The 22,177-nt window shown below is 40.4% G+C and overlaps 1 protein-coding gene across 1 annotated transcript in view; it reads left to right on the forward strand.

Annotated features, from left to right (window-relative positions):
• The window catches only part of PSD3 (pleckstrin and Sec7 domain containing 3), a gene marked incomplete at its 5' end in the record, with an annotated part of 867,292 nt that overhangs the window by 55,426 nt on the left and 789,689 nt on the right, over positions 1-22,177 (forward strand). The gene's annotated exons all lie outside the window — the stretch shown is intronic.

Below are 22,177 nucleotides of genomic sequence, written 5' to 3' on the forward strand. Positions count from 1 at the left end.
CGATGAAATGTGCAACAGTGCAAAAAATTGGAATATTGAAGTGTTCAAATCTAAATAGTGAAATCCATATAAAAGAAAAAGTGTTCTGTGGTTCAAAATGGAAAAAGAAAAATACACCGCCAGTGTTTCAATCACCAAATAGGGAAAATGCAGGAGCGCTTACCAGAGAGATATTGGACTCTAATGCCATTGGCAAAGAGTCATCTGAGCATTAGGTGTTAAAGCCTTGCTGAAACGACCCTGGATATCTGTCTCTCCTCCAGTCTCTCAGGTGCTCCACAAAAGAGCTAAACATAGTGTAATACCATCCAAAATGATAAGCTTATTTAAAATTAAAAAACTCACTTTTTCCATGTAAATATCAGGCATTCAAATGAAGATCACATGTAATCTCAAATGGGCGCAGTATTAAGAAATAAGCTCACTCCAACCTGACGTACGTTATGTCCACCTGGACCTCATATGGGTTATGTAGTAGGCTTTAGTCTTTCAACCTTAATTTCCATCCAGAGACTAGCTACCTCCACAACAATTTAATTTCCTCCTAATTACAACAATATTTTATCTTGTTTTCATGAACATGAATGAAGAGCTTTAGTTTTTGAGCATGAGAATGAAGTTTCTTAGTTTCTGACTATTAAGAATGTGTTTTAGTTTGTGACCATAAGAGAAAAGTGTCTTAGTTTGTGATCATAAGAATGAAGTGTTTGAGTTTGTGACCATAAGAATAGAGCATCCTAGTTTATGACCAAAGGAATGGAGTGTCTTATTTTTCATGACTTACTGGAATTGCCATTTAGAGACTATTTACATCCACAATTTATTTTTCTTTTCATTATAACAATATTTCATGTATCTGGTTTCTCATTTGTGTACCTTTTTATGTTTGTGTGCTTAATAAGGTTGCCTGGCGATCCTGGCCACGTTTAGCTTGTCTGTTCTTTCCTGTAAAGGCTCTTGGTAAAAATGATTCATGAAAGCTGTAACATGCTGTAAATAAATTTAATCTAGCAGCATGTTTCCTGGTAGCAAAGCATATACATGCATAAATAATACAAAAATGCCAAAATAATTTTAAAAATTTCTCAAATTAGTATTTTTTTTTTTAAACTGTGTACTTCGAACATTTTCTTACTCAAACAAACCCATCTATATGACACATATATAAAATAGAATTTTGGCCAGGCTATTGACTTTTTGGACTGTTTTTCTGCCAGGCTAAAAATATTTAAAAATTCTCAACAAATAGTAAGTATAGTTCTATTTTTGTAGTTAAATTTGAGAAGCCTAACTTCCCACACCAATGGCGGGATTTACTAAAACTAGAGAGTGCAAAATCTAGTGCAGCTGTGCATAGCAACCAATCAGCTTCCAGGTTTTAGTTAAAAGCTTAATTGAAGGAGCTGAAATTAGAAGCTGATTGGCTACCACGCACAGCTGCACCAAATTTACCCCTCTCCAGTTTTAGTAAATCAGCCCCCATGTTTGTTTTGTGTCCCCATTCAGACAGTGAACCTAAAATAATGTTTAAAAAATATTTCTCACCTTTTAGATTTACTTAGGAGAGGAGGTCATGGCTGACTGCAAGCATTTCTGAACATGTTTAGAGTAGTTCTGTCCCAATAGAAATGCTTAAGCAGCCCATATATCAATCAGTTTTTTTCATTCAATCAGTGGGTTGAACAGAAAAAAAATGTCTGGATTCCTCCCTCATAATCCTCCCCACTGAACTACTGTATTCTGACAGCGGGGAGACTTCCCTGCCATCAGACACACTGATCAGCGCTACCGGCTATAGCTGACAGCGTCGATTGAGCAGCATAAAATCTGCTAGGTTGACTTTTGTACAACCACTCTGCCCATACATGGATAAAATTTTGTTCAGTCCCCACCGAAACGGCCAAATTTAGATTCATGTATGGATGGGTTTAGGGACAGGATGAGCTCCCTCTCATTTTTCAAGTTTCTAAATCTTGAACTTTTTGTTAGGAAAGATAGTGGTCAAATCTAGTTCATAACTGATAATGTAGATCTGCCAGCACAGTAGAGACAAGGTTAATTATGGCAATTTTTTACCATACATCCTCTCCACTGATATGGGTTGAAAGTGGCACTGATATGTAGTATGACACATGCAGACAACCCGGTGCACCCACACCTGCTGGTGGTCCATATCAATGAGTGCACTGTACAGGATTACAGTACCTGTGCTTCATTGCAAGGTAGTGGATGAGCATTGTCACCCTACAACAGAAAGCAATGTGATAGACAGGTAAAATTGTAGGTGTTTATCAGATTAACTTTATCACATTAAAAACCCCGCTACATACAAAATTGTGCATTATGCTATACACTTGCTAGTTGCATCACATCAACTATTTTTGTTTAAAGTTTCACAAACCCTTTAATATTAATTTTCAAACTTTGGTGGACCCAACAGCCATAAATATTAGGCTGATCTGTGCCAAGGCTTTACTTTGTTGAAGAAATCTAAAGCTGACCATACACACGTAGATTTTTATTTTTTTTCGTTCAACCTTTGGGTTAAACAAACATAATCTAGAAGATACCTCCATCCATGCTAAACAGCCTCCATTATATTTTGACAGCTGGCAGGGTTAGCTTTCAAAATATCCAAACAGTACCTGCATCTGATTGGATATAAATGCTGTTTGGCTGACAGAGCCACTCACGGGTCAATTTTGGCCAGATTATTCAGAAACTGTATGGCCAGCTTTAAACTAGGGTGCAAATGGCAGATTGTACAACTGCTTCTGGGCACATTTTAGTTTAGTTTTGCTAGAATAGACCAGCCTTTCTCAACCTTTCTACCTAGGAGGAACATTTAAATAAATTTTCTGGTCTCAGGGAACCCCTACTTATAATTATTATATTTTCAGCTCATAGTATATCAGTGTGATTGACAGTGGAATGAACACTCCTCATATTTGTGGTCATTGGAAAGAATTCCCCCTTAAAGCTGGATATACTCTATACAACTTTTGTTGGTAGATTTCCTTTAGATTAATGGGCCATACACACTATAAGATTTTCTGAAGACTTTTTGCTTTAGACTTACCAAAAACCATATAATATGAGGTCAAACCTAAACACTTTCAATTTGTATGCAATCTGGCAGGCCCTTGCACTACATAGAAAAGGTAAATCTGAAGGAAATCTAACCACAAAAGTTGGATAGTGTGTATCCAGCTTTACTTTCAACTATGTAGTGCAAGGGCCTGCCTGATTGCATACAAATTGAAAGTGTTTAGGTCTGACCTAATTTTATATGGTTTTGGTAATGGGCCATACACACTATACAATTGTCTTTAGATTTTTTCCTTTAGATTTATCAAAACAATATAATATGAGGTCAAATCTAAACACTTTCAATTTGTATGCAATCTTGCAGGCCCTTGCACTACATAGTAAAGGTAAATCTAAAGGAAATCTAACAACAAAAGTTGTATAGTGTGTATCCAGCTTAAAGGGCCATACACACTATAAGATTTTCTGAAGACTTTTTCCTTCAGATTTACCTTTTCTATGTAGTGCAAGGGCCTGCCAGATTGCATACAAATTGAAAGTGTTTAGGTTTGACCTCATATTATATGGTTTTGGTAAATCTAAAGGAAAAAGTCTTCAGAAAATATTATAGTGTGTATGGCCCATTAGTCTAAAGGAAAAAATCTAAAGAAAATTGTATAGTGTGTATCCAGCTTAAAGCCCCGTACACACGAGAAGAAATTCGGCCGGGAAATTTCATCAGCCGACCGATCTGCCGATTTTCGGCTTGTTAGTATGGTGCTTCCGACAACCGACTCCGACTTTTCGGCCGAAAAAATCCTGGTGTGCAGGCTATATAATTTTTGCCCTCCGTCAAAACACGTCCGATTTTCGTCTCATTAGTACAGATTTCGATGGGGAAAAATCTTATGAGCAAAACTAGGCATGCTCAGAGAGAAAGAACACATACAAAGCAATCCAACACATGACATCCCTTCTGAAGTAGAATTCTGCCGTACAGGAAAATTCGTGTGCAGTCTAGAGCACATTCCAACCAACAGACACCACTCAACACTGGACAAAAGACGGACGACCGGTCGGCGGAAATTCGTTGCGTGTGTACGAGGCTTTAGCGGGCCTTGCATTATACAATTTTCTTGTTCAATTTTCTTTGGAATTACCTTCAACTATGTAGTGCAAGGGCCTGCCTGATTGCACACAAATTGAAAGTGTTAACGTTTAACCTCATATTTTATGCTTTTAGTAAATCTAAAAGAAAATTGTAAAATGTATGGCCAGCCTTACAGATAGCTAACAATATCACTGTTGTCAGTAATTACTTACCTGCGAGTCAGAAATTGATCATTTCTAGAACCCCTACTAACTTCTGAAGGAATCCTGGTTGAGAAAGACTGGATAGGATAATGAAAAAATCCCTGTTTGATTGCTGTCTGGGTCCCAATAGAAAGAATTGAATTTCTCTTAGGAAATCAGTTGTCACCAGGTGTCCTAATTGGAAGACACATTTTGGACTTCCCATCATTATCTTCTCCAGCGACAAAGGTCACCAGGACAGATGGAGATGGTCACACTCAGAACAGACTGCAATAAACCTGACAGATGTTCTAGCTCTTCCCCACGCTATTTTAAAAAAAAGTTTTAGCTAGATATGCAATTTTATGGCAGAAGCCTATTGTGACCAGAGATAAACAGAGCACTGTAGCCTATTGTTAAAACTTCGGTCTGTTACCTAACAATAATAGTGGAAAAAAATTATGTTCATTCTTATCCCTTGCATTCTTATTGTATCGCATATTGGTTTGAATAAAGATTCTTACAAAAAAAAAACTTCGGTCTGAAGTCACTGTTTAATAGCTGTTGACCAACTTCACCATTGGCAACCCCTCTACATTGAGAGGGATATAGCATGGAGTAAGGAATATGCAAAATTTTTAGCATCTATAAACTTGGCTCTCTGTTTTTGTACTGTGGGGAAGAAATCAGAAAAAATAGAAACTTTTACATTCAAATCAGAGACCTCTCTAGCAAGTTGCAGGATGGTGTTCTTGTTGCAGGAGTTGCCAGTTTATGGAAGGGTCTTGGAAGGGTTTAAGGAAGGGTCAGCAAACTGTGTTGAAAGATGTTCAGTACAAAAATAGTGCGTAACCAAGACACTATGAATTCAGCGAGACTTGTACCCTATGCATGCTCAGACATACCAATAACTCTGAGACTGTTAGTTCAAAGTCCTATCTTCTAAGTTTTCCACTCAATCACGTCTTTCTTAAAATATAGCATGGCCACATCTTGTTTCAATGGTATAACTTTATCCTCTTCTAGGGCAGAAGTTTTATAGCCACAGCAGCCTGCCTTTTTGTCAAGTGCTGGGTATGTTCCTTTGTCCCCCTTCACATTTTTGTCTTTAGTTACATACCCTAGCTAGACGCTAAGGGGTTGATTTACTAAAACTGGTGAGTGCAAAATCTGATGCAGCTCTGCAAAGAAACCAATTAACTTTCAGTTTTTTTTGTCTTAATTTATCAAGCTGAAGTTAGAGCTGCCCCAGATTTTGCAAACCAGTTTTAGTAAATTAACCCCTCGCTGCCTCTAAATCCACTGCTCAGTCTGATTTCACTTTCAAAGCAGAGGAAGGGCTTAGAAAAGTAATTGTCTTGTCATTCCACTTCAAAAAAATGAATAAAATACATCCTCTGCACTGCCCTTATCTGAAGTAAAACTACATTGGATTCAACTTATGTGTATTACTTACAAAGTAAAGCCTGAGTTTATTATAAAAAAAAAAAAAAATCAGTTCAAGGGACATTACTTATTATCAATGCAATATGTACCTTGTACTGCTGGCTGCTATTGTGGTTGAAAACTTCCTCCTCAGATCCCCCCTACCCCAGCCCTTGTAATATTCAACTGTGACAGTGGTTAATAGAGCTGAGAGATCTTTCATATGCAGTCATCAAGAGTCATGACTACTTCTGCCCTTTCTGCCCCACTCCTCCATTCATACATTCCTGGAGGCTGTGCTATAGCTTCTATGAATTAAAAACTATCTATGAATGGAGAATTCCCGAAAGGTCTTTCTCCTCCATCACTGTTCTTTCATAAAAGCTATAGCACAACTTGTATAAAAGTAAGGAGGTGGTTGGAAAGCGTAAGCATAGTCGGCACTCTTGATGAATGCTTTTGACAGGTCCCTTGGCTCTATTAACCTCTGCTGTACCAGAAGATTACGGCGGAGGGGATACGGTGGACCAGAGGAGGAAGATTTCAACTAAAGCAGGAGCCAGCAGTACAAGCGACACATTGCATGGATAGTAAGTATTGTCTCTTGTGCTGATTATTCTTTTTTTATACTAAACTTCCTGTGGATGATGCCAAGTCATCAAGTGACCATACTGTCCACAAAGATTGAATCTAAAGAGGAAATTTATTGCATATATTGGCATTTGAAACAGATGTATGTTCTCTTATTACCTGCACATCATGTTTGAGTAAAGTATTATTTTCTTTGAGGCTCTAAACCTGCCGATAAAGTTTGGTGATGGAAAAATCTTCTATATTTACAGACCAATATTTACCCACAATACTTCTGCCAGGCTTGGCTTGAGCTGAGTGGCATTGGCAGGCAGGGCTGCTGTTAGAAATCATGGGACCCAGTACAGCCTACCTGGCAGCCCCCCCCCCCCCCCCAACAAATTTATAAAGACAATATTTTTACTAAAAATACACTGAAATCATTATTAGTAGACACAAACCACAAACATAACAGAGAACCCGTGTGAATTAGCCCTATTTTAATTGTCTTTTACATTTTTTTATATGTATTCATTTTTTTTTTTTAATGTTAAAAATTTTTACGATTTATTTTATTTTCCTTCTGTAAATGCCCCTCCTCCCGACCACACAGATTCCCTGTGCTGTTGGGCCCCCCCCCCCTGTGTGCCCAGGCCCCCTACAGGAGGACTGGTGGTCCCCCCTATCAGTGGCACTATTGGCAGGCTTTGAAGCGTTGGCATTAGGGCATTCAGCATAAAGGCAAAAAAACAATGCGCTACCAGTGAAGTGAATAAAAGTAATTAAGAAATAAAATTAATTAAAAGTGATTAAGCAATAAAAAAATAATAATTGTAAAAGCGACCAGTTTCTGTAGTGTCACCACAAACAAATGAAAACTAAACAACCAAGTGCAAACCGGCGCTAATTCCAATAATAAATATGTAAAAAACAATCATAAACCCTGTGAGAAAAATTTTAAACCACACGTATTAAATATATATAAAATAACGACTGGTGTATATAAATCCATAAAAAATCCATGTGAAAAAAGTTGAAAACACACTTATTTAAATGTTCATGAAGTAATGGTATATCTAAAAAAGTCCATAAGGAAGTCCATGTGAATGTGCAGACAAATATTATTATTGGTAAAAAACACAAAAAAATAGTGATCTAAAAACGTGATGTAGACACTCAATCAACCAGTGTCACCGATGTGAAAAGATCCCAACACAGAATCCAACATTGAGTGCAATGGCCGCTCACCTCAATAATAAATCAATAGGGCGTTTATCATAGAAGTAATATTCCTCTGTGAAGCTCCAATGGTAGTGATGGCTCAGCTGGTATGAAGTTGTAAGTAGACAGCCAAATGTTTTGGAGGTAACTAATCCCTTGATGGTTCACTCATAGGAAATAAATAAATAAAGGCTCCATAGTGTAGTATATAGGATATTGTTTTAATGAAGAATGATAAAAGACTTAATTAAGTTCAGGCAGATGAATAGGATATGGACCATTTAGTCCCCGCAGTTTTCATGCCCTTGAAAATATAGTCTATTCCACTATATAATCAGTTTGTCGCTGAGCAGTGCGGGGTGTACCAAGATGGACGTCGCCACCTTCTACCTGCAGGTTACTCACTACGTTTACTATCTTACAATAATAAAAGAAATGTAATACTGTTATTCAGTCTATAAGGTCAGTTTACTGCTAAAATAAATGTAAAATTCAAGATTTGCGTGGGTGTAAGAAGATGTCCGCCGCTGCTTCATGTTCTGTTACATTAGGAAAGCTATGGGAGCGCATAGCGGCCATGTTGAAATGCAGGGCGCATGCGCAGTAAGTTTTTCTTGTCCGAATGTCACTTCCGGTTGCAGAATCGGATAGGTAGCGGTATTCTGATAGAACACCAGCATCCGTCTTCCGGGTTCCCTTCCCTGCAAGCGCCAGGACGCAGGGAGGTGGAACCAGGCAGTAAAATTTAAAAAAGTACACAAAACATGACATTGTAATCTGTTAGGATTACATTACTGTATCAAATCATTTCACTTCAGCTTTGTCCCTAGTGCTTTGTCCAGTGTCCTGCCTGCACATTTACTGTTTTATTCCTTTTTTTTTAATTAATATTTTCTTATAATAATTTATTAATTTAATAATTAATTTATAAATGTAATTTAATTTATTAATAATTTAATAATAATTTGTATTCACTTTTACAGTTTTTTTTCCTGAAGAATTACAGGCCTACTATATAAAACAACAGATTTCCATGCAAAACAATGTACCGCTTTGACATTCAAAAATACTGACATAATCAGACCGCTAGGGAAGTTAATACAAGTTCTGTTCTCGAGTCTATGTAATTACTGCTGCTGCACCACAATGCACCTCCCCACACATTATCTATTCCTTCCATTGCAAACATTATTTTAAAAAAAGCAAAAACACGTCATTACCTGATTTCAGTATATATTGCCATTCTTTCTCTCATTCTTTTTTGCCTTTTGAAAAGCCATTTTGTAGAAAGTAGCAGTTGTTACTGCTTGTGCTGAAGAAATTTCTTAAGAGAACCATGATTTAGACCTCTTTGACACGGAGCGGACTGTATTGCGATCCGCTCCGGCACTTTTTTTTTTTTTTCACGGACACGGATGACATTTGTGTCATCCGGTCCATATGTCCGCATATCATCCCATCTGTTTGCAGATGATATACGAACATAATGTATGTCTATGATTGCGGATGTCAGAGGATGACACCGCTGACATCCGATTTTGCGTCCTTTCCGTTTTTTAAATGGAAGAAAGATAGCGTTCTGTTCCCTTCCCAAAAAACGGAACAGAACTGAAAGGACGCAAATCGGATGTCAGCTGATGGTCATCCGCTGAGATACACAATCCCATTGACATGCATTATGTCCGTATATCATCCGCAAACGGATGGGGTGATATACGGACATACGGAACGCCCTTGTGAAAGAGGCCTTATTGGGCCAGTTACTTTTCCAAGTTTCTTATTGGAGAGCATTTTTACAGTCTGGATTGTTTGGGGTAGTAGGTGTGGCGCTGTTCTATTCCTAAAAATGAGTATGTCATACCCTCATTTGGGCATTATTTGTATTATAATTCCTATTCCAAAAATTCATTGCTCTAATGAAAAAATATTTGAAAAATATAAAATTGAGAGGATAAAAATAACAAATAAAAATGAATAATACAACCCAAATAAATGGACCTTAAATATGTGAGAATTAAATGTGCAATATTTGCAAATAAAGTGATTGGTGCTCTTTGTGTTATACAATTTGTTAATCTTTGATATAAACAAACAAATTATCAAACCTTAATAAAATGTATAAATAGTCCTTATTTAAATGATCAGTGAATAAAGTGATAAGTGCTCTTCAATCATGTTTGTCACAAAATTCATGCTTGTGCTGATGCTCCTTTTTATGCTCCCCCTATGGTACTGCACTCACCAAAAGGTTCTCCCCTCAAGGGGGTGTCTTACATTCACAGTAAATGCCACTGTGTAGCAGATCCCAGATCCACGCCACAATATAACTCTCCTCTCCTTCCTCTTTTAAAAGCTCAGCCCCTCTGTTTCAGCCACATGCAGAGAAAAGATTGCATCCCATAGCAAAAGGCCCCATGCACACAGGGCGTTTTTTGCAGCTGCTCTTTGGAGCATCAGCCTTTTTTTTTGCAGCTTAAAAGCGCCCCTCCATGTTATTCTATGGCCTCATGCACACATAGAGCTTTTAGGAGCTCCAAGTGGCATAGGCGTTTTTAAGCTGCAAAAAAAAACCAGAACCAGTGCGTTCTGGAGCTGCAGCGTCAAGCTGTAAAAACGTCTGACGCTGCTAAAGGCTGATTAACGTTTTTTTTTTATTTTAAAATCAATGGTTCCCTATGGGAGTCCATTGATTTGAATGGAAGTCGCATCACAAGTCGGATCAGGATTATCCGAGTATGCAGCCCGGCAGGTCAGGAAAGGGGAGGGGATGAGCGAGAGGCCCCACCCTCCCCTGGACTATACCAGGCCACACACCCTCAACATTGGGAGGGTTGGTGCTTTGGGGAAGAGGGAGCTCTGCACCCCCCACCCCAAAGCACCTTGCCCCCATGTTGATGAGGACAAGGGCCTCTTCCCGACAACCGGTGGTTGTGGGGGTCGGCTTATCGAAATCCGGAAGCCCCCTTCAACAAGGGGGCCCCCCAGATCCCGGACCCCCTCCCTATGTGAATGGGTATGGGGTACATTGTAACCCTACCCATTCACCCCATAAAAGGCAGTGTATGTAAATGATGACAGGAGATGTTTTAAGAAGTTTATTAAAAATCTTCATCTGGTCTTCTCCGCTCTTCTCCCCTCCACTCTGGTCTTCTGCCCTCCGCTCTGGTCTTCTCCCCTCCACTCTTCTCCCCTCCGCTCTTCTCCCCTCTGGTCTTCTTCCTCTTGTCTTCTCCCCTTTGGTCTTCTTCTTTCTCCTGTCCTCCTCTGACGATGTCTCCGGTGATTATGCCGACTCCGGGCTATGTAACTGGTTATATAGCCATTAGAGGCGTGGCCTCTTGGTGACGTCATCCGGAGACCCCAACCCTTATGTCACAGATGACGTCAGCTTGCTCGTCCCCTCCCCTTTCCTGGCCTGCCTGCCTGCATGCTCGGACAAGGGTCTGGTATGGATTTTAGGGGGGGACCCCACGCCGCTTTTTCCCCAGTTTGGCGTGGAGTTTCCCCCCAAGATTCTCAGAGCGCAAGTCGCACCATAAGTCGAATCATCTTGATCCGTCTTGTGATGCGACTTCCATTCAAATCAATAGGCTGAAATCCGTATCAAAGACGGCTCCTAGGCAACTATTTATTTTGAATGGAGGCAGAAAAAATGCTGCTAAAAGCCAACGTGGCCAAACGTGCAATAACGCCAATGGAAAAAGCTACTAAAAGCACGTTTTTACAGCTGCTTTTTCCTGGCGTTAGAAGTGGCTCTGCAGCTCGTTTTTTCTGACGCCCCGTGTGCATGGGCCCTAATACTGTTTTGTATACTTTTATTCTATATATGCAGTTGGAAACGTACTTATAATTTCTCAGTAATCAAACAGCATTTAAAATCAGGAAGCACTCCACAGCTTCAAACAGGAAGTGACGCAGCGACGCTGTAAGCTCCACCCTATGCATTTCGTCAGCACGATGTCATCAGGAGCGGCCTGCTCCACATGTTGACGAAACGCAGAGCACTATTTTTACTTGCACATCATTGGATTATGGAATTCAGCAGTGCTTCACCACATACACTAGCTAATGGAAAATTCTCTTGCAAAGTGAACAACCTATTTGTCTAAAGTACATAAAACAGATTTTTTTTCCTGAATTTATCCCTATTAGGCACAAATTAAAACCTATTTCTATAATTTTAATAAAAAAAAACAGAGGCTTCATTTTCATACTTACAAATATTTGTAGAAATCACGTATAACTTTTAGAGTCGGGCTGAACAACCCCCGGTTTGGGCCAGAACTCTCGAACATCGAAGAAGTTTGGATCCAAACCCTTTTGAAGTCTATGGGACAAGAATTTGAAAAATCAAAAGTCCCCATTTTGAAGGCTTATATGCAAGTTATTGGCCATAAAAAGGGTAGGGGGGCCCAGGTACTGCCCTGGGGGATATATACCAATGCAAAAAAAAAAGAATGCAAAAAAAGATAATTTTTTAAAGGAACAGTGAATTTAACCACTAGCCGACCAGAGCATAGCCAAATGATGGCTACAGAGTGGTCGGCTTATTCTGGGAGGGCGTACAATGCTGTCCTCCCAGAATTGAGTGCGCGCACGAAAGTGTCCATGCTCACCGGGTTCACCGGACCCCGTGCATCACGGATCATGTAAAAAGGTCAATAACAGCGACCCTTTACCAATGACGGAACGATCAGTTGTCAACAAACTGGCACATGTCTGATTTAGATCTCACCTCTCCTCTCACACTGTATACATCGTTCTTTACAGCGTGCGAGGAGAGGAGGGAGACCATAGCACTGCGCACCCATGCCCCATCTGTGCCTCAATCATGCCCTAGTCATGCCTTATCCGTGCCTCAATCATACCCATCTGTGCCTCAACCATGCCTCATTCATGCCAATCTGTGCCTCAATCATGCCCATCTGTGCCTCATCCGTGCCTCAATCATGCCTCATTCATGCCAATCTGTGCATCACCTGATCCTCATTCATGCCATCTGTGCCTCATACATGCCCATCCATGCCACATACATGCCTCATCCATGCCCACCCACGTCTCATCCGTGCTCACCCATGCCACATCAGTGCTCATCCATGCCTCATCCATGCCACATCATGTTCATTCATGCCACATCAGTGCTCATCCATGCCACATCCATGCCGCATCAGTGCTCATCCTGTGCCACATCCGTGCCACATCAGTACTCATCCATGCCACATCAGTGCTCATACGTGCCACATCAGTGCTCATACGTGCCTCATCCATGCCACATCAGTGCTCATACGTGCCACATCAGTGATCTTACGTGCCACATCCATGCCACATCAGTGCTTGTCCGTTCCACATCCATGCTACATCAGTGCTTATCCGTGCCACATCAGTACCTATCCGTGCCACATCCATGCCACGTCAGTGTTCATCCGTGCCACATCCATACCACATTAGTGCTCATTTGTGCCACATCCATGTCACATAAGTGCTTATCTGTGCTGCTACAGTGTTAATCAGTACCCTGATTAACCCTGATTTGGGGGGTATTTGAACTGTCCCGGGTTGTTAGTGTCTCAAGAAATGAGATAGGCCGTCAGTACATCATGTGTGATCAGGTGTGATCAATTTTCAATAATTGGCACCATAACTTGTAGACTCTATAACCTTCACAAAGACCAAATAATATATACTTATTTGGGTTATTTTTACCATAGATATGTAGCAGTATAACTTTTGGCCAAAATTTATGAAGAAAAATGATTAAAGTTGCAACATTTTATAACTGAAAATACCACCAAAAGAAAGCTCTATTTGTGTGAAAAAAAGACAAAAATCATATGGGTACAGTGTTGCATGACTGATTAATTGTCATTCAAAATATGAGAGTACTGAAAGCTGAAAATTTGCCTAGTTAGGAAGGGGTTTATAAGTGCCCAGTGGCTAAGTGGTTAATGATGCTTAAAGTGAAACAATAAAAATGAAATATTCTTTTAAATATAGTGCCTGGGGGTCCCCGTAGTCTGCCTGTAAAGTGGCACATCTGTACTGTGTATAGAATTTTCTGCAGCAAAACTGACATTTATAAAGAAAAATAATTAAATTTAAAGTGCTGTATATACAATATGATTGCCGGTAATACAAAAATGATTAAATAAATGGCATGGGGAGAACCCCCCCCCCCATACCAAAATTTAAAAAAACAGCATGGGGTCCCCCCCCAAAATCCAAAAGCAGACCCTTACCTGAGCATGCATCCATGTAGGTCAGGAAATGGGATCTTGAGGGCCTGGGTTGGTTCAGGAGTGGGGAGGTGCTCGCTTGCCCCCCCCCCTTTCCTGGCCTGCCATGCTGCATGCTCATATCAGGGTTTAGTTTAGATTTTAAAGGGTAACCCACCCCATTTTGTTTTTTTAATTTGCCATGGGGCTCCCCTTAAAATTTATACCAGACCCAAAGGGCCTGGTATGGATTGGAAGGGGGGGGGGGGGTGGGGGCAGCCACACTATTTTCACATTTTTCTATTGCCGGCAAAATTTTTTTTTTTTTCATTCAGCTGTCAGCGGGGAAGCCCCTTGACAGCTGATGACTCATCCATTGGTAAGGCATCCCGGCCTGCTCCTTAACAACCAGCTATTCACTGTGCCCTGAATGGGCAAAGCTTTGCCCAATCAGGGCTTAGAATGCACTGTGCAGTGCGCAACCCTAACACTAATTCTTACAATAACACTTTTTGTAAAGGTGGCCAACAATGTAAGGTTGAGTGGCTGAATCTGATTGAATGCAGCAGCCGATATTTCGCCATCTATCTCCTTAAATTTTTTCTGTTTCATCAGGAACTAGCTGAAATTCAATCTGTGTATGACCAGCTACCTAATGTAAACATTAATCATTTGATTACATACATACCTCTCCTTTGTTGGGATCATCTTTACCAAAAAACATCCCCTCTGTCAAAGACCATTCCTGCTATGTCAGGTGTCCAGTCTACTGTATTTGATGTTTGCCTTATCTGTTATCAGAGCTCAGAACACTTTTTTTTTGGGTAATTATGCATATGCTGTATAATATAATAGAAGTAATGAAAAAATAAATATACAAATCTGTATATGACATAAAATGTGAAACTGTGCCAAAGAACATGAAAGAATATAAAAGTAATTTTTCTATAGTGAAACTGCAATAACATCTCCAATGTGTACTCACTGAAAATGCTCTATGGCCTTCCATAAAGATAAATAAATAGCAATCTAGCTCTGTCTTGACAGATTACAGTTGAGATATATAGGGTAACGTGCACCTGAATTTAGCAAAAATATGCAATGTGACGGATTTACTAAAAAGAGTAGAGCATATTCACTTTGTAGGGGATTTTCACTTACTTTAGCAATTATGGTGAATATGCACTTTGCAAAAATACCCAATTATGTACAAGTAAAAGAAATCAATAAAATTATATATATATATATATATATATATATATATATATATATATATATACAGTGCCTTGCGAAAGTATTCGGCCCCCTTGAACTTTGCGACCTTTTGCCACATTTCAGGCTTCAAACATAAAGATATAAAACTGTAATTTTTTTTGAAGAATCAACAACAAGTGGGACACAATCATGAAGTGGAATGAAATTTATTGGATATTTAAAACTTTGTTAACGAATAAAAAACTGAAAAATTTGGCGTGCAAAATTATTCAGCCCCTTTACTTTCAGTGCAGCAAACTCTCTCCAGAAGTTCAGTGAGGATCTCTGAATGATCCAATGTTGACCTAAATGACTAATGATGATAAATAGAATCCACCTGTGTTTAATCAAGTCTCCGTATAAATGCACCTGCACTGCGATAGTCTCAGAGGTTCGTTTAAAGCGCAGAGAGCATCATGAAGAACAAGGAACACACCAGGCAGGTCTGAGATACTGTTGTGGAGAAGTTTAAAGCCGGATTTGGATACAAAAAGATTTCCCAAGCTTTAAACATCCCAAGGAGCACTGTGCAAGCAATAATATTGAAATGGATGGAGTATCAGACCACTGCAAATCTACGAAGACCTGGACGTCCCTCTAAACTTTCAGCTCATACAAGGAGAAGACTGATCAGAGATGCAGCCAAGAGGCCCATGATCACTCTGGATGAACTGCAGAGATCTACAGCTGAGGTGGGAGACTCTGTCCATAGGATATCCATAAAAAGTGTTGTTTAAAGTTTGCCACAAGCCACCTGGGAGACACACCAAACATGTGGAAGAAGGTGCTCTGGTCAGATGAAACCAAAATCAAACTTTTTGGCAACAATGCAAAACGTTATGTTTGGCTTAAAAGCAACACAGCTCATCACCCTGAACACACCATCCCCACTGTCAAACATGGTGGTGGCAGCATCATGGTTTGGGCCTGCTTTTCTTCAGCAGGGACAGGGAAGATGCTTAAAATTGATGGGAAGATGGATGGAGCCAAATACAGGACCATTCTGGAAGAAAACCTGATGAAGTCTGCAAAAGACCTGAGACTGGGACGGAGATTTGTCTTCCAACAAGACAATGATCCAAAACATAAAGCAAAGTCTACAATGGAATGGTTCACAAATAAACATATCCAGGTGTTAGAATGGCCAAGTCAAAGTCCAGACCTGAATCCAATCGAGAATCTGTGGAAAGAACTGGAAACTGCTGTTCACAAACGCTCTCCATCCAACCTCACTGAGCTCGAGCTGTTTTGCAAGGAGGAATGGGCAAAAATGTCAGTCTCTCGATGTGCAAAACTGATAGAGACATACCCCAAGCGACTTACAGCTGTAATCGCAGCAAAAGGTGGCGCTACAAAGTATTAACTTAAGGGGGCTGAATAATTTTGCACGCCCAATTTTTCAGTTTTTTATTTGTTAAAAAAGTTTGAAATATCCAATAAATTTCGTTCCACTTCATGATTGTGTCCCACTTGTTGATTCTTCACAAAAAATTATATCTTTATGTTTGAAGCCTGAAATGTGGCAAAAGGTCGCAAAGTTCAAGGGGGCCGAATACTTTCGCAAGGCACTGTATATATATATATATACAGTGGGTACGGAAAGTATTCAGACCCCCTTAAATTTTTCACTCTTTGTTATATTGCAGCCATTTGCTAAAATCATTTAGGTTCATTCTTCTTCCTCATGTACATATCTGTAAGAGGCAAAAGGCAGCTTCTTCCTTGATTTTATAGTCTGTTACTTTTTGGACTATATCACCAATCTCTGACCAAAATTTCTTTATCTCTGGGCAGCTCCAGAAAATGTGATATATTGTGCCTTCCCCTTCTTCGCATCTCCAGCACCCATCTGATTCTTGAATGTACCACTTATGCAATTTGTCTGGTGTATTATACCACCTAGTCAGGATTTTATAATTTATTTCCTGCATTTTCGTGCATTTAGTTGGTCTAAATATTGCCCTAAACATCCTCTGCTTCTGTGTGTCCGTTACATCTATATTTAGATCCGCTTTCCATTTTTCCAACCATTTCAGATTCGGTTGGTCTAATGGAGTGTTCAACATTCTATATAGAATAGATAATGGGCGGTCTATACCTCCTGTTTTCTCACATAGCTTTTCAAAATATGTCAGTGGTTTCTTAAATTTTTCCGGCTCCGGCAGCGTGTAGTGTCGCAGTTGGAGTGTAGTTTTCAATATAAATTGTAATTTTAGCGTTTCAGGTATAATTTTACTTATATTTTCCTGTTTGTAGGATTGTCAGTTTCCTGAGGCTATAGTATATCTGCTTGTCTTAGGAAGATTTAAAACCTGTTTAGCAAAGCTGCTTGTTTTTTCTATGTTTCTTTGGCCAGATATCGATTAAAAATTATAAGGGACGTTTACCAAATGGAGGCCCCAATAGAGTTCCTTTTTTCTTTAAAACAAATCAGTTTAGCTGTATTAACAGGATATTTAATTTTTGTGCCACATAATTACATTGCTCTCCACTTTATAGTCCCATTTTTATTTCTGGTGGCGTCATCGTCACCACCCCATGGGATTTAAAGAACTTAAAATACAGCAATAGCAGCTCTGAAGAGCTAATCCTTCTACTGCACTAAAGCTACTGTTCCCATAAACTAGGGAACTGGGTGTCACTGCTGCAAATGGATCCATTGCACAGTTTGTATATTTGTGCTACCATCCTAGGCTCATGTCACTGGGTTATTTAAGACATAGGTGTGCACGGCTTATTGCATTAGGGTGTGCACACCAAAGCTCAAACATATACTGTATTCGTGTGTGCATGTGTATATATACTGATGGTGTCAATAGAGTAGTGGATGGTGTCATAAGAGCTTAGATTGATGTCAGTAGGATAGTTTTTACAATTTTATTTTTTATAATTTTTTACATTTTTTTTGCAGAAAGGAGGCTTTTTTTTATTTGGTGAAATATCAGGGGTCTAAACAGGTGAAATATGGGGGGATTAGGGTGCGCTCAGGCCCACCTAGCACACCCTGTGCACACGCCTATGGGGCTAGATCATGAACAAATCCCTAATGGTTTGCAGTCAATTTTATTTGACAGTACTTTTTAATTAGGTTTTTAATTAAACTCATTATAAACATGTATTTATTTTGACAAACGTCCTCAGGGTCTAGTCCAGTAGGGGGTTTAGGCTAGATTTGATCTGACTTTTAGTGCGATTATGTAGTGCTACTTGGATACTACTTGGATAAGGTCTGCATATTCTATGAGGCCAAATTTAGACTGGAATCGCACCAAAGTAGTACAGGAAACTTTTTCCAAAACTGCTCCATGTTGAGTCACATTGGTGTGAACAGATACCATTGAAAACAATGTGAATTCCATCGTACTGCGATTCAAGGCCCATCTGAAATTGCACTCGTGCGATCCAGGCCTAAAATAATGCTCAAGTTGTAGTGTCTTCCAAGGCTCCAAACTTGATGTTTAGTTCCTAATTGGGAATCCACAGGTGCCCTCAATAAATTTATTATATATATATATATATTTTTTTTTTTTTTTTCTTTTACAAATGAACTACATGACAGTTGATTCCCAGAGCACTATGGGCTTTCTAAAGAGAGAGACAAAAATAAAAAGGGACAGAGAGGGAGTAAGGGAGAAGAGTAAGGGCTCTTTCACACGGGCGTTCCTTTTTTTTTGCCCGATCAGGTCCTTTTTTTTTTTTTTTTGTAACGGACACGGATGACACTTGTTTTTCATCCCATCCGTTTGCGGATGAAAAACTGACATAATGCATGTCTATGTAAATACGGATGTCTGCGGATGACACCACTGACATCCGTTTTTGCTTCAGTTCCGTTTTTTGAAAGGAAGAAAAAATAGGGTTCTCCTCCGTTCAAAAAAACTGAACTGAACTGAACTGAACTGACAAAAAACGGATGTCAGAGGATGATCATCCGATGACATCCGTATTTACATAGAGATACATTATGTCCGTTTTTCATCCGCAAACGGATGGGATGAAAAACGGACATACGGAACGCCCGTGTGAAAGAGCCCTTACTGCTTTGTTTTTGACTTTCCATCTGAGCTACTGGGCTCTGAAAAAGTAGGCTAAGAAGAAATTATCTGCTAGTTGGACATATTTATTTATTTTTTTTTAAATCAGAAACAAAGTTTATTGAACAAAACTAAGGTTAAGCCCCGGTTCACACTGAGGCAACCTGTGAGGCGACCTGGTCACCTCACAGGTCGCCGTAGGTCGCCTCCCATAGGGAAGCTGCGGACCCGTTCTAACAGGAGCGACACAAGTCGCTCCGACTTAGAAAAAGGGTCCGGAGCTTCTTTGGGGCGACCAGGAGGCGACCGCCATAGACTTCAATGTTATGAAGTCTGTGGCGGCCGCTCCGAGGTCGCGGCGCGCTGCTCGCACCGCGACCTCGGAGGTCGCGGTGCGAAGTAGCGTCGCCCCGATGTGAACGGGGCCTCACAGGCTTCACACAATAAGCTCTCTTACAAAGAGAGAATAAACAATCAAGTAGAATATGCACAGCATTCCCAGATGCTAGTTGGACATATTAATACAAAATATTAATATGCAATATATTTTTTAAATTGTTCTGGCTAATAAATAAATAAAAAAGAAACTAAACATACCCTTTAAAGAAAGGCATCCATTGTTATTTGTACCTTTTTATTCCTGCATGAAAACATTACACAAAAGAAACTTCTTCTGTATAGAATCCTTAAAGGACATCTATAACCAAAACTGATTATTTTTTTCCAGTTTAGAATCGAGTGAGGAAAGGTTAGAACCCCTTTCAGGATTAACCCTAGATTCACAAGTATATGTTTTTTAGTGCATTTTGCAGTTTGCAGAAATGCACTACAGTCCATTTACCATGGTTTCCTATGGCGCACCTTCACATCTATGCATTTTTCACCCAGTGTGTTTTGAAAAGGGTCAGGAACTTATTTTCTCACAGCAGAATGTGACTCCAATGGACCTGCAACAAAAACTCACGTGTTACGTTTTTGATGCGTTTTGCGTTTTTTTTCTCCAACAAACTGTGTATAGCTGGTTGTTAAGGAGTGGGCCGGGAAGTCAACTGCTATGTCCTAAACAACCGAAGAGTCATCAGCTGTTAGCGGGGTTCCCTGCAGACAGCTGAATGTAAAAAAAAATAAAAATTGCCGGAATAAAAAATTGGCACAAAAATGGAGTGGGGTCCCTCTCCCAATCCATATTCTGGTATTTATTTTTAGGGGAACCCTACACCAAATTTTTTTTTTAAAATGGTGTGGGGACCCCTCCAAAATCCATACCAGACCCTTATCAGAGCATTCAGCCTGGCAAGTCAGGAAAGAGAGGGGGTGAGCGAGTGCCCCCCCCGAACCATATCAGGTCACAAACCCTCAACATGGGGGGTGCTTTAGGGGAGGGGGGCACTGCCCTGGCCGGTGTTTGTGGGGGTCTGCAGGCAGGGGCTTATTCGGAATATAAAGGCCCCTATAACAAGGCGGCCCCCATATCCCAGCACCCCCTGCCCCAAAACACCCCCCCCATGTTGAGGGCATGTGGCCTGCTCTGGTTCGAGGGGGGGGCACTTGCTCGCCCCCCTTCATTTCCTGACCTGCTGGGCTGCATGCTCGGATAAGGGTCTGGTATGGTTTTTGGGAGGGTGCCCCATGCCATTTTAAAAAATTGGCATGCGGTTCCCTTTTAAAATGCATACCAATATGGATTGGGGGGGGGGGGGGTACCACGTTTTTTCCACAATATTTTCAATCTGGTGATCTGGCCAGTAACACACCTCCTGTATTAGAGTGCCTTCATCCTGGGTAAAGAAGCACAGGGGGCAACTTTGGACAGCAGCATTGTTATTCTGTGGGAGGGGAGTGTTAGAAAGTAATAGCAGGTTTAAATACACTAACAAATTGAAGTCAAACTCCAGCTAACTCTTTATAATCAGTTACAGCAAACAATCTTGCTTTTGGGATAAATGTTTCACACAAATAAATATGAGGTGTGTCTAAAACCTTTGGTGAATGGTATCAGAAAACAAATTACCTTTATTGGCCTTCAAAATGATCGCCATCACAACACACGTTTGGCAACGTTCATAAAGCTTCTGGAAACTGTCAGCAAAGGTCTCTTTAGGAATCAATCTCTGAACCACTGTCACATATTCTTGGATTACCGTGACATCCACAAAGTGTGCACCCTTCATGATGCTCTTGAGGCGGGGAAACAGAAAGAAGTCCGCAGGCATCATGGGTAGATGGTGAACGTTATTCCAACGATTGTCACCTGGATTCCAGATCGAACTGGTAGCATCAGGTGTCATTCCCTTTGAAGATGGTTTGCAGAAAGAATGGGTCCTGGTCACACATGGTTATGAATTCTCCAGAGGTTTCCATTCTTTTGGCTTTCTATTCGTCTGTCAGCTTGTGCGGCACAAACCAAGAGCAGATCTTCCGCTTACCCAAATTTTCGCTGACAATGGTGCCCACCGTGTCCTTGCTAATGTCCAATTCCTCCGCCATCAATTGTAGAGTCAGTCACTGGTCTCGTGCCAGCATTTGTCGCACTCGCTCCATCATGTCTGGGGTTCTGCTTTTCGACGGCCGACCCGAATGTGTCGTTTCCTTCCCGCCGTGAAAGCATTTGAATCAGTCATAAACACATTTTCTGATCACGGCTTCAGTCCCGTACACTTGCACCAACATTTCATGCATCTCTGTCGCTGTTTTTCCCAATTTGTAGCAGAACTTGATGTTCACTCATTGCTTAAATTGCACTGTGACCCTAAGGGCTCTTTCACACGGGATGAAATACGGACATAATGCATGTCAATGGGATTGCGGATGTCAGCGGATGACCATCCGCTGACATCCGATTTTCGTCCTTTCAGTTCTGTTCTGTTTTTTGGAACGGAACAGAACCCTATTTTTCTTCCGTTTAAAAAAAAATGGAAAGGACGGTAAATCGGATGTCAGCGGTGTCATCCGCTGACATCCGCAATTGCATTGACATACATTATGTCCGTATATCATCCGCAAACGGATGGGATGATATGCGGACATACGGACCGGATGACACAAGTGTCATCCGTGTTCGTAAAAAAGAAAAAAAAAATGGCCGGAGCGGATCGCAATATGGTCCGCTCTGTGTGAAAGAGCCCTAACTCTCACACTGAC

The sequence above is a fragment of the Pelophylax lessonae genome (assembly GCF_965119305.1).
Source record: "Pelophylax lessonae genome assembly, chromosome: 1".
In the NCBI taxonomy this organism is placed as follows: Eukaryota; Metazoa; Chordata; class Amphibia; order Anura; family Ranidae; genus Pelophylax; species Pelophylax lessonae.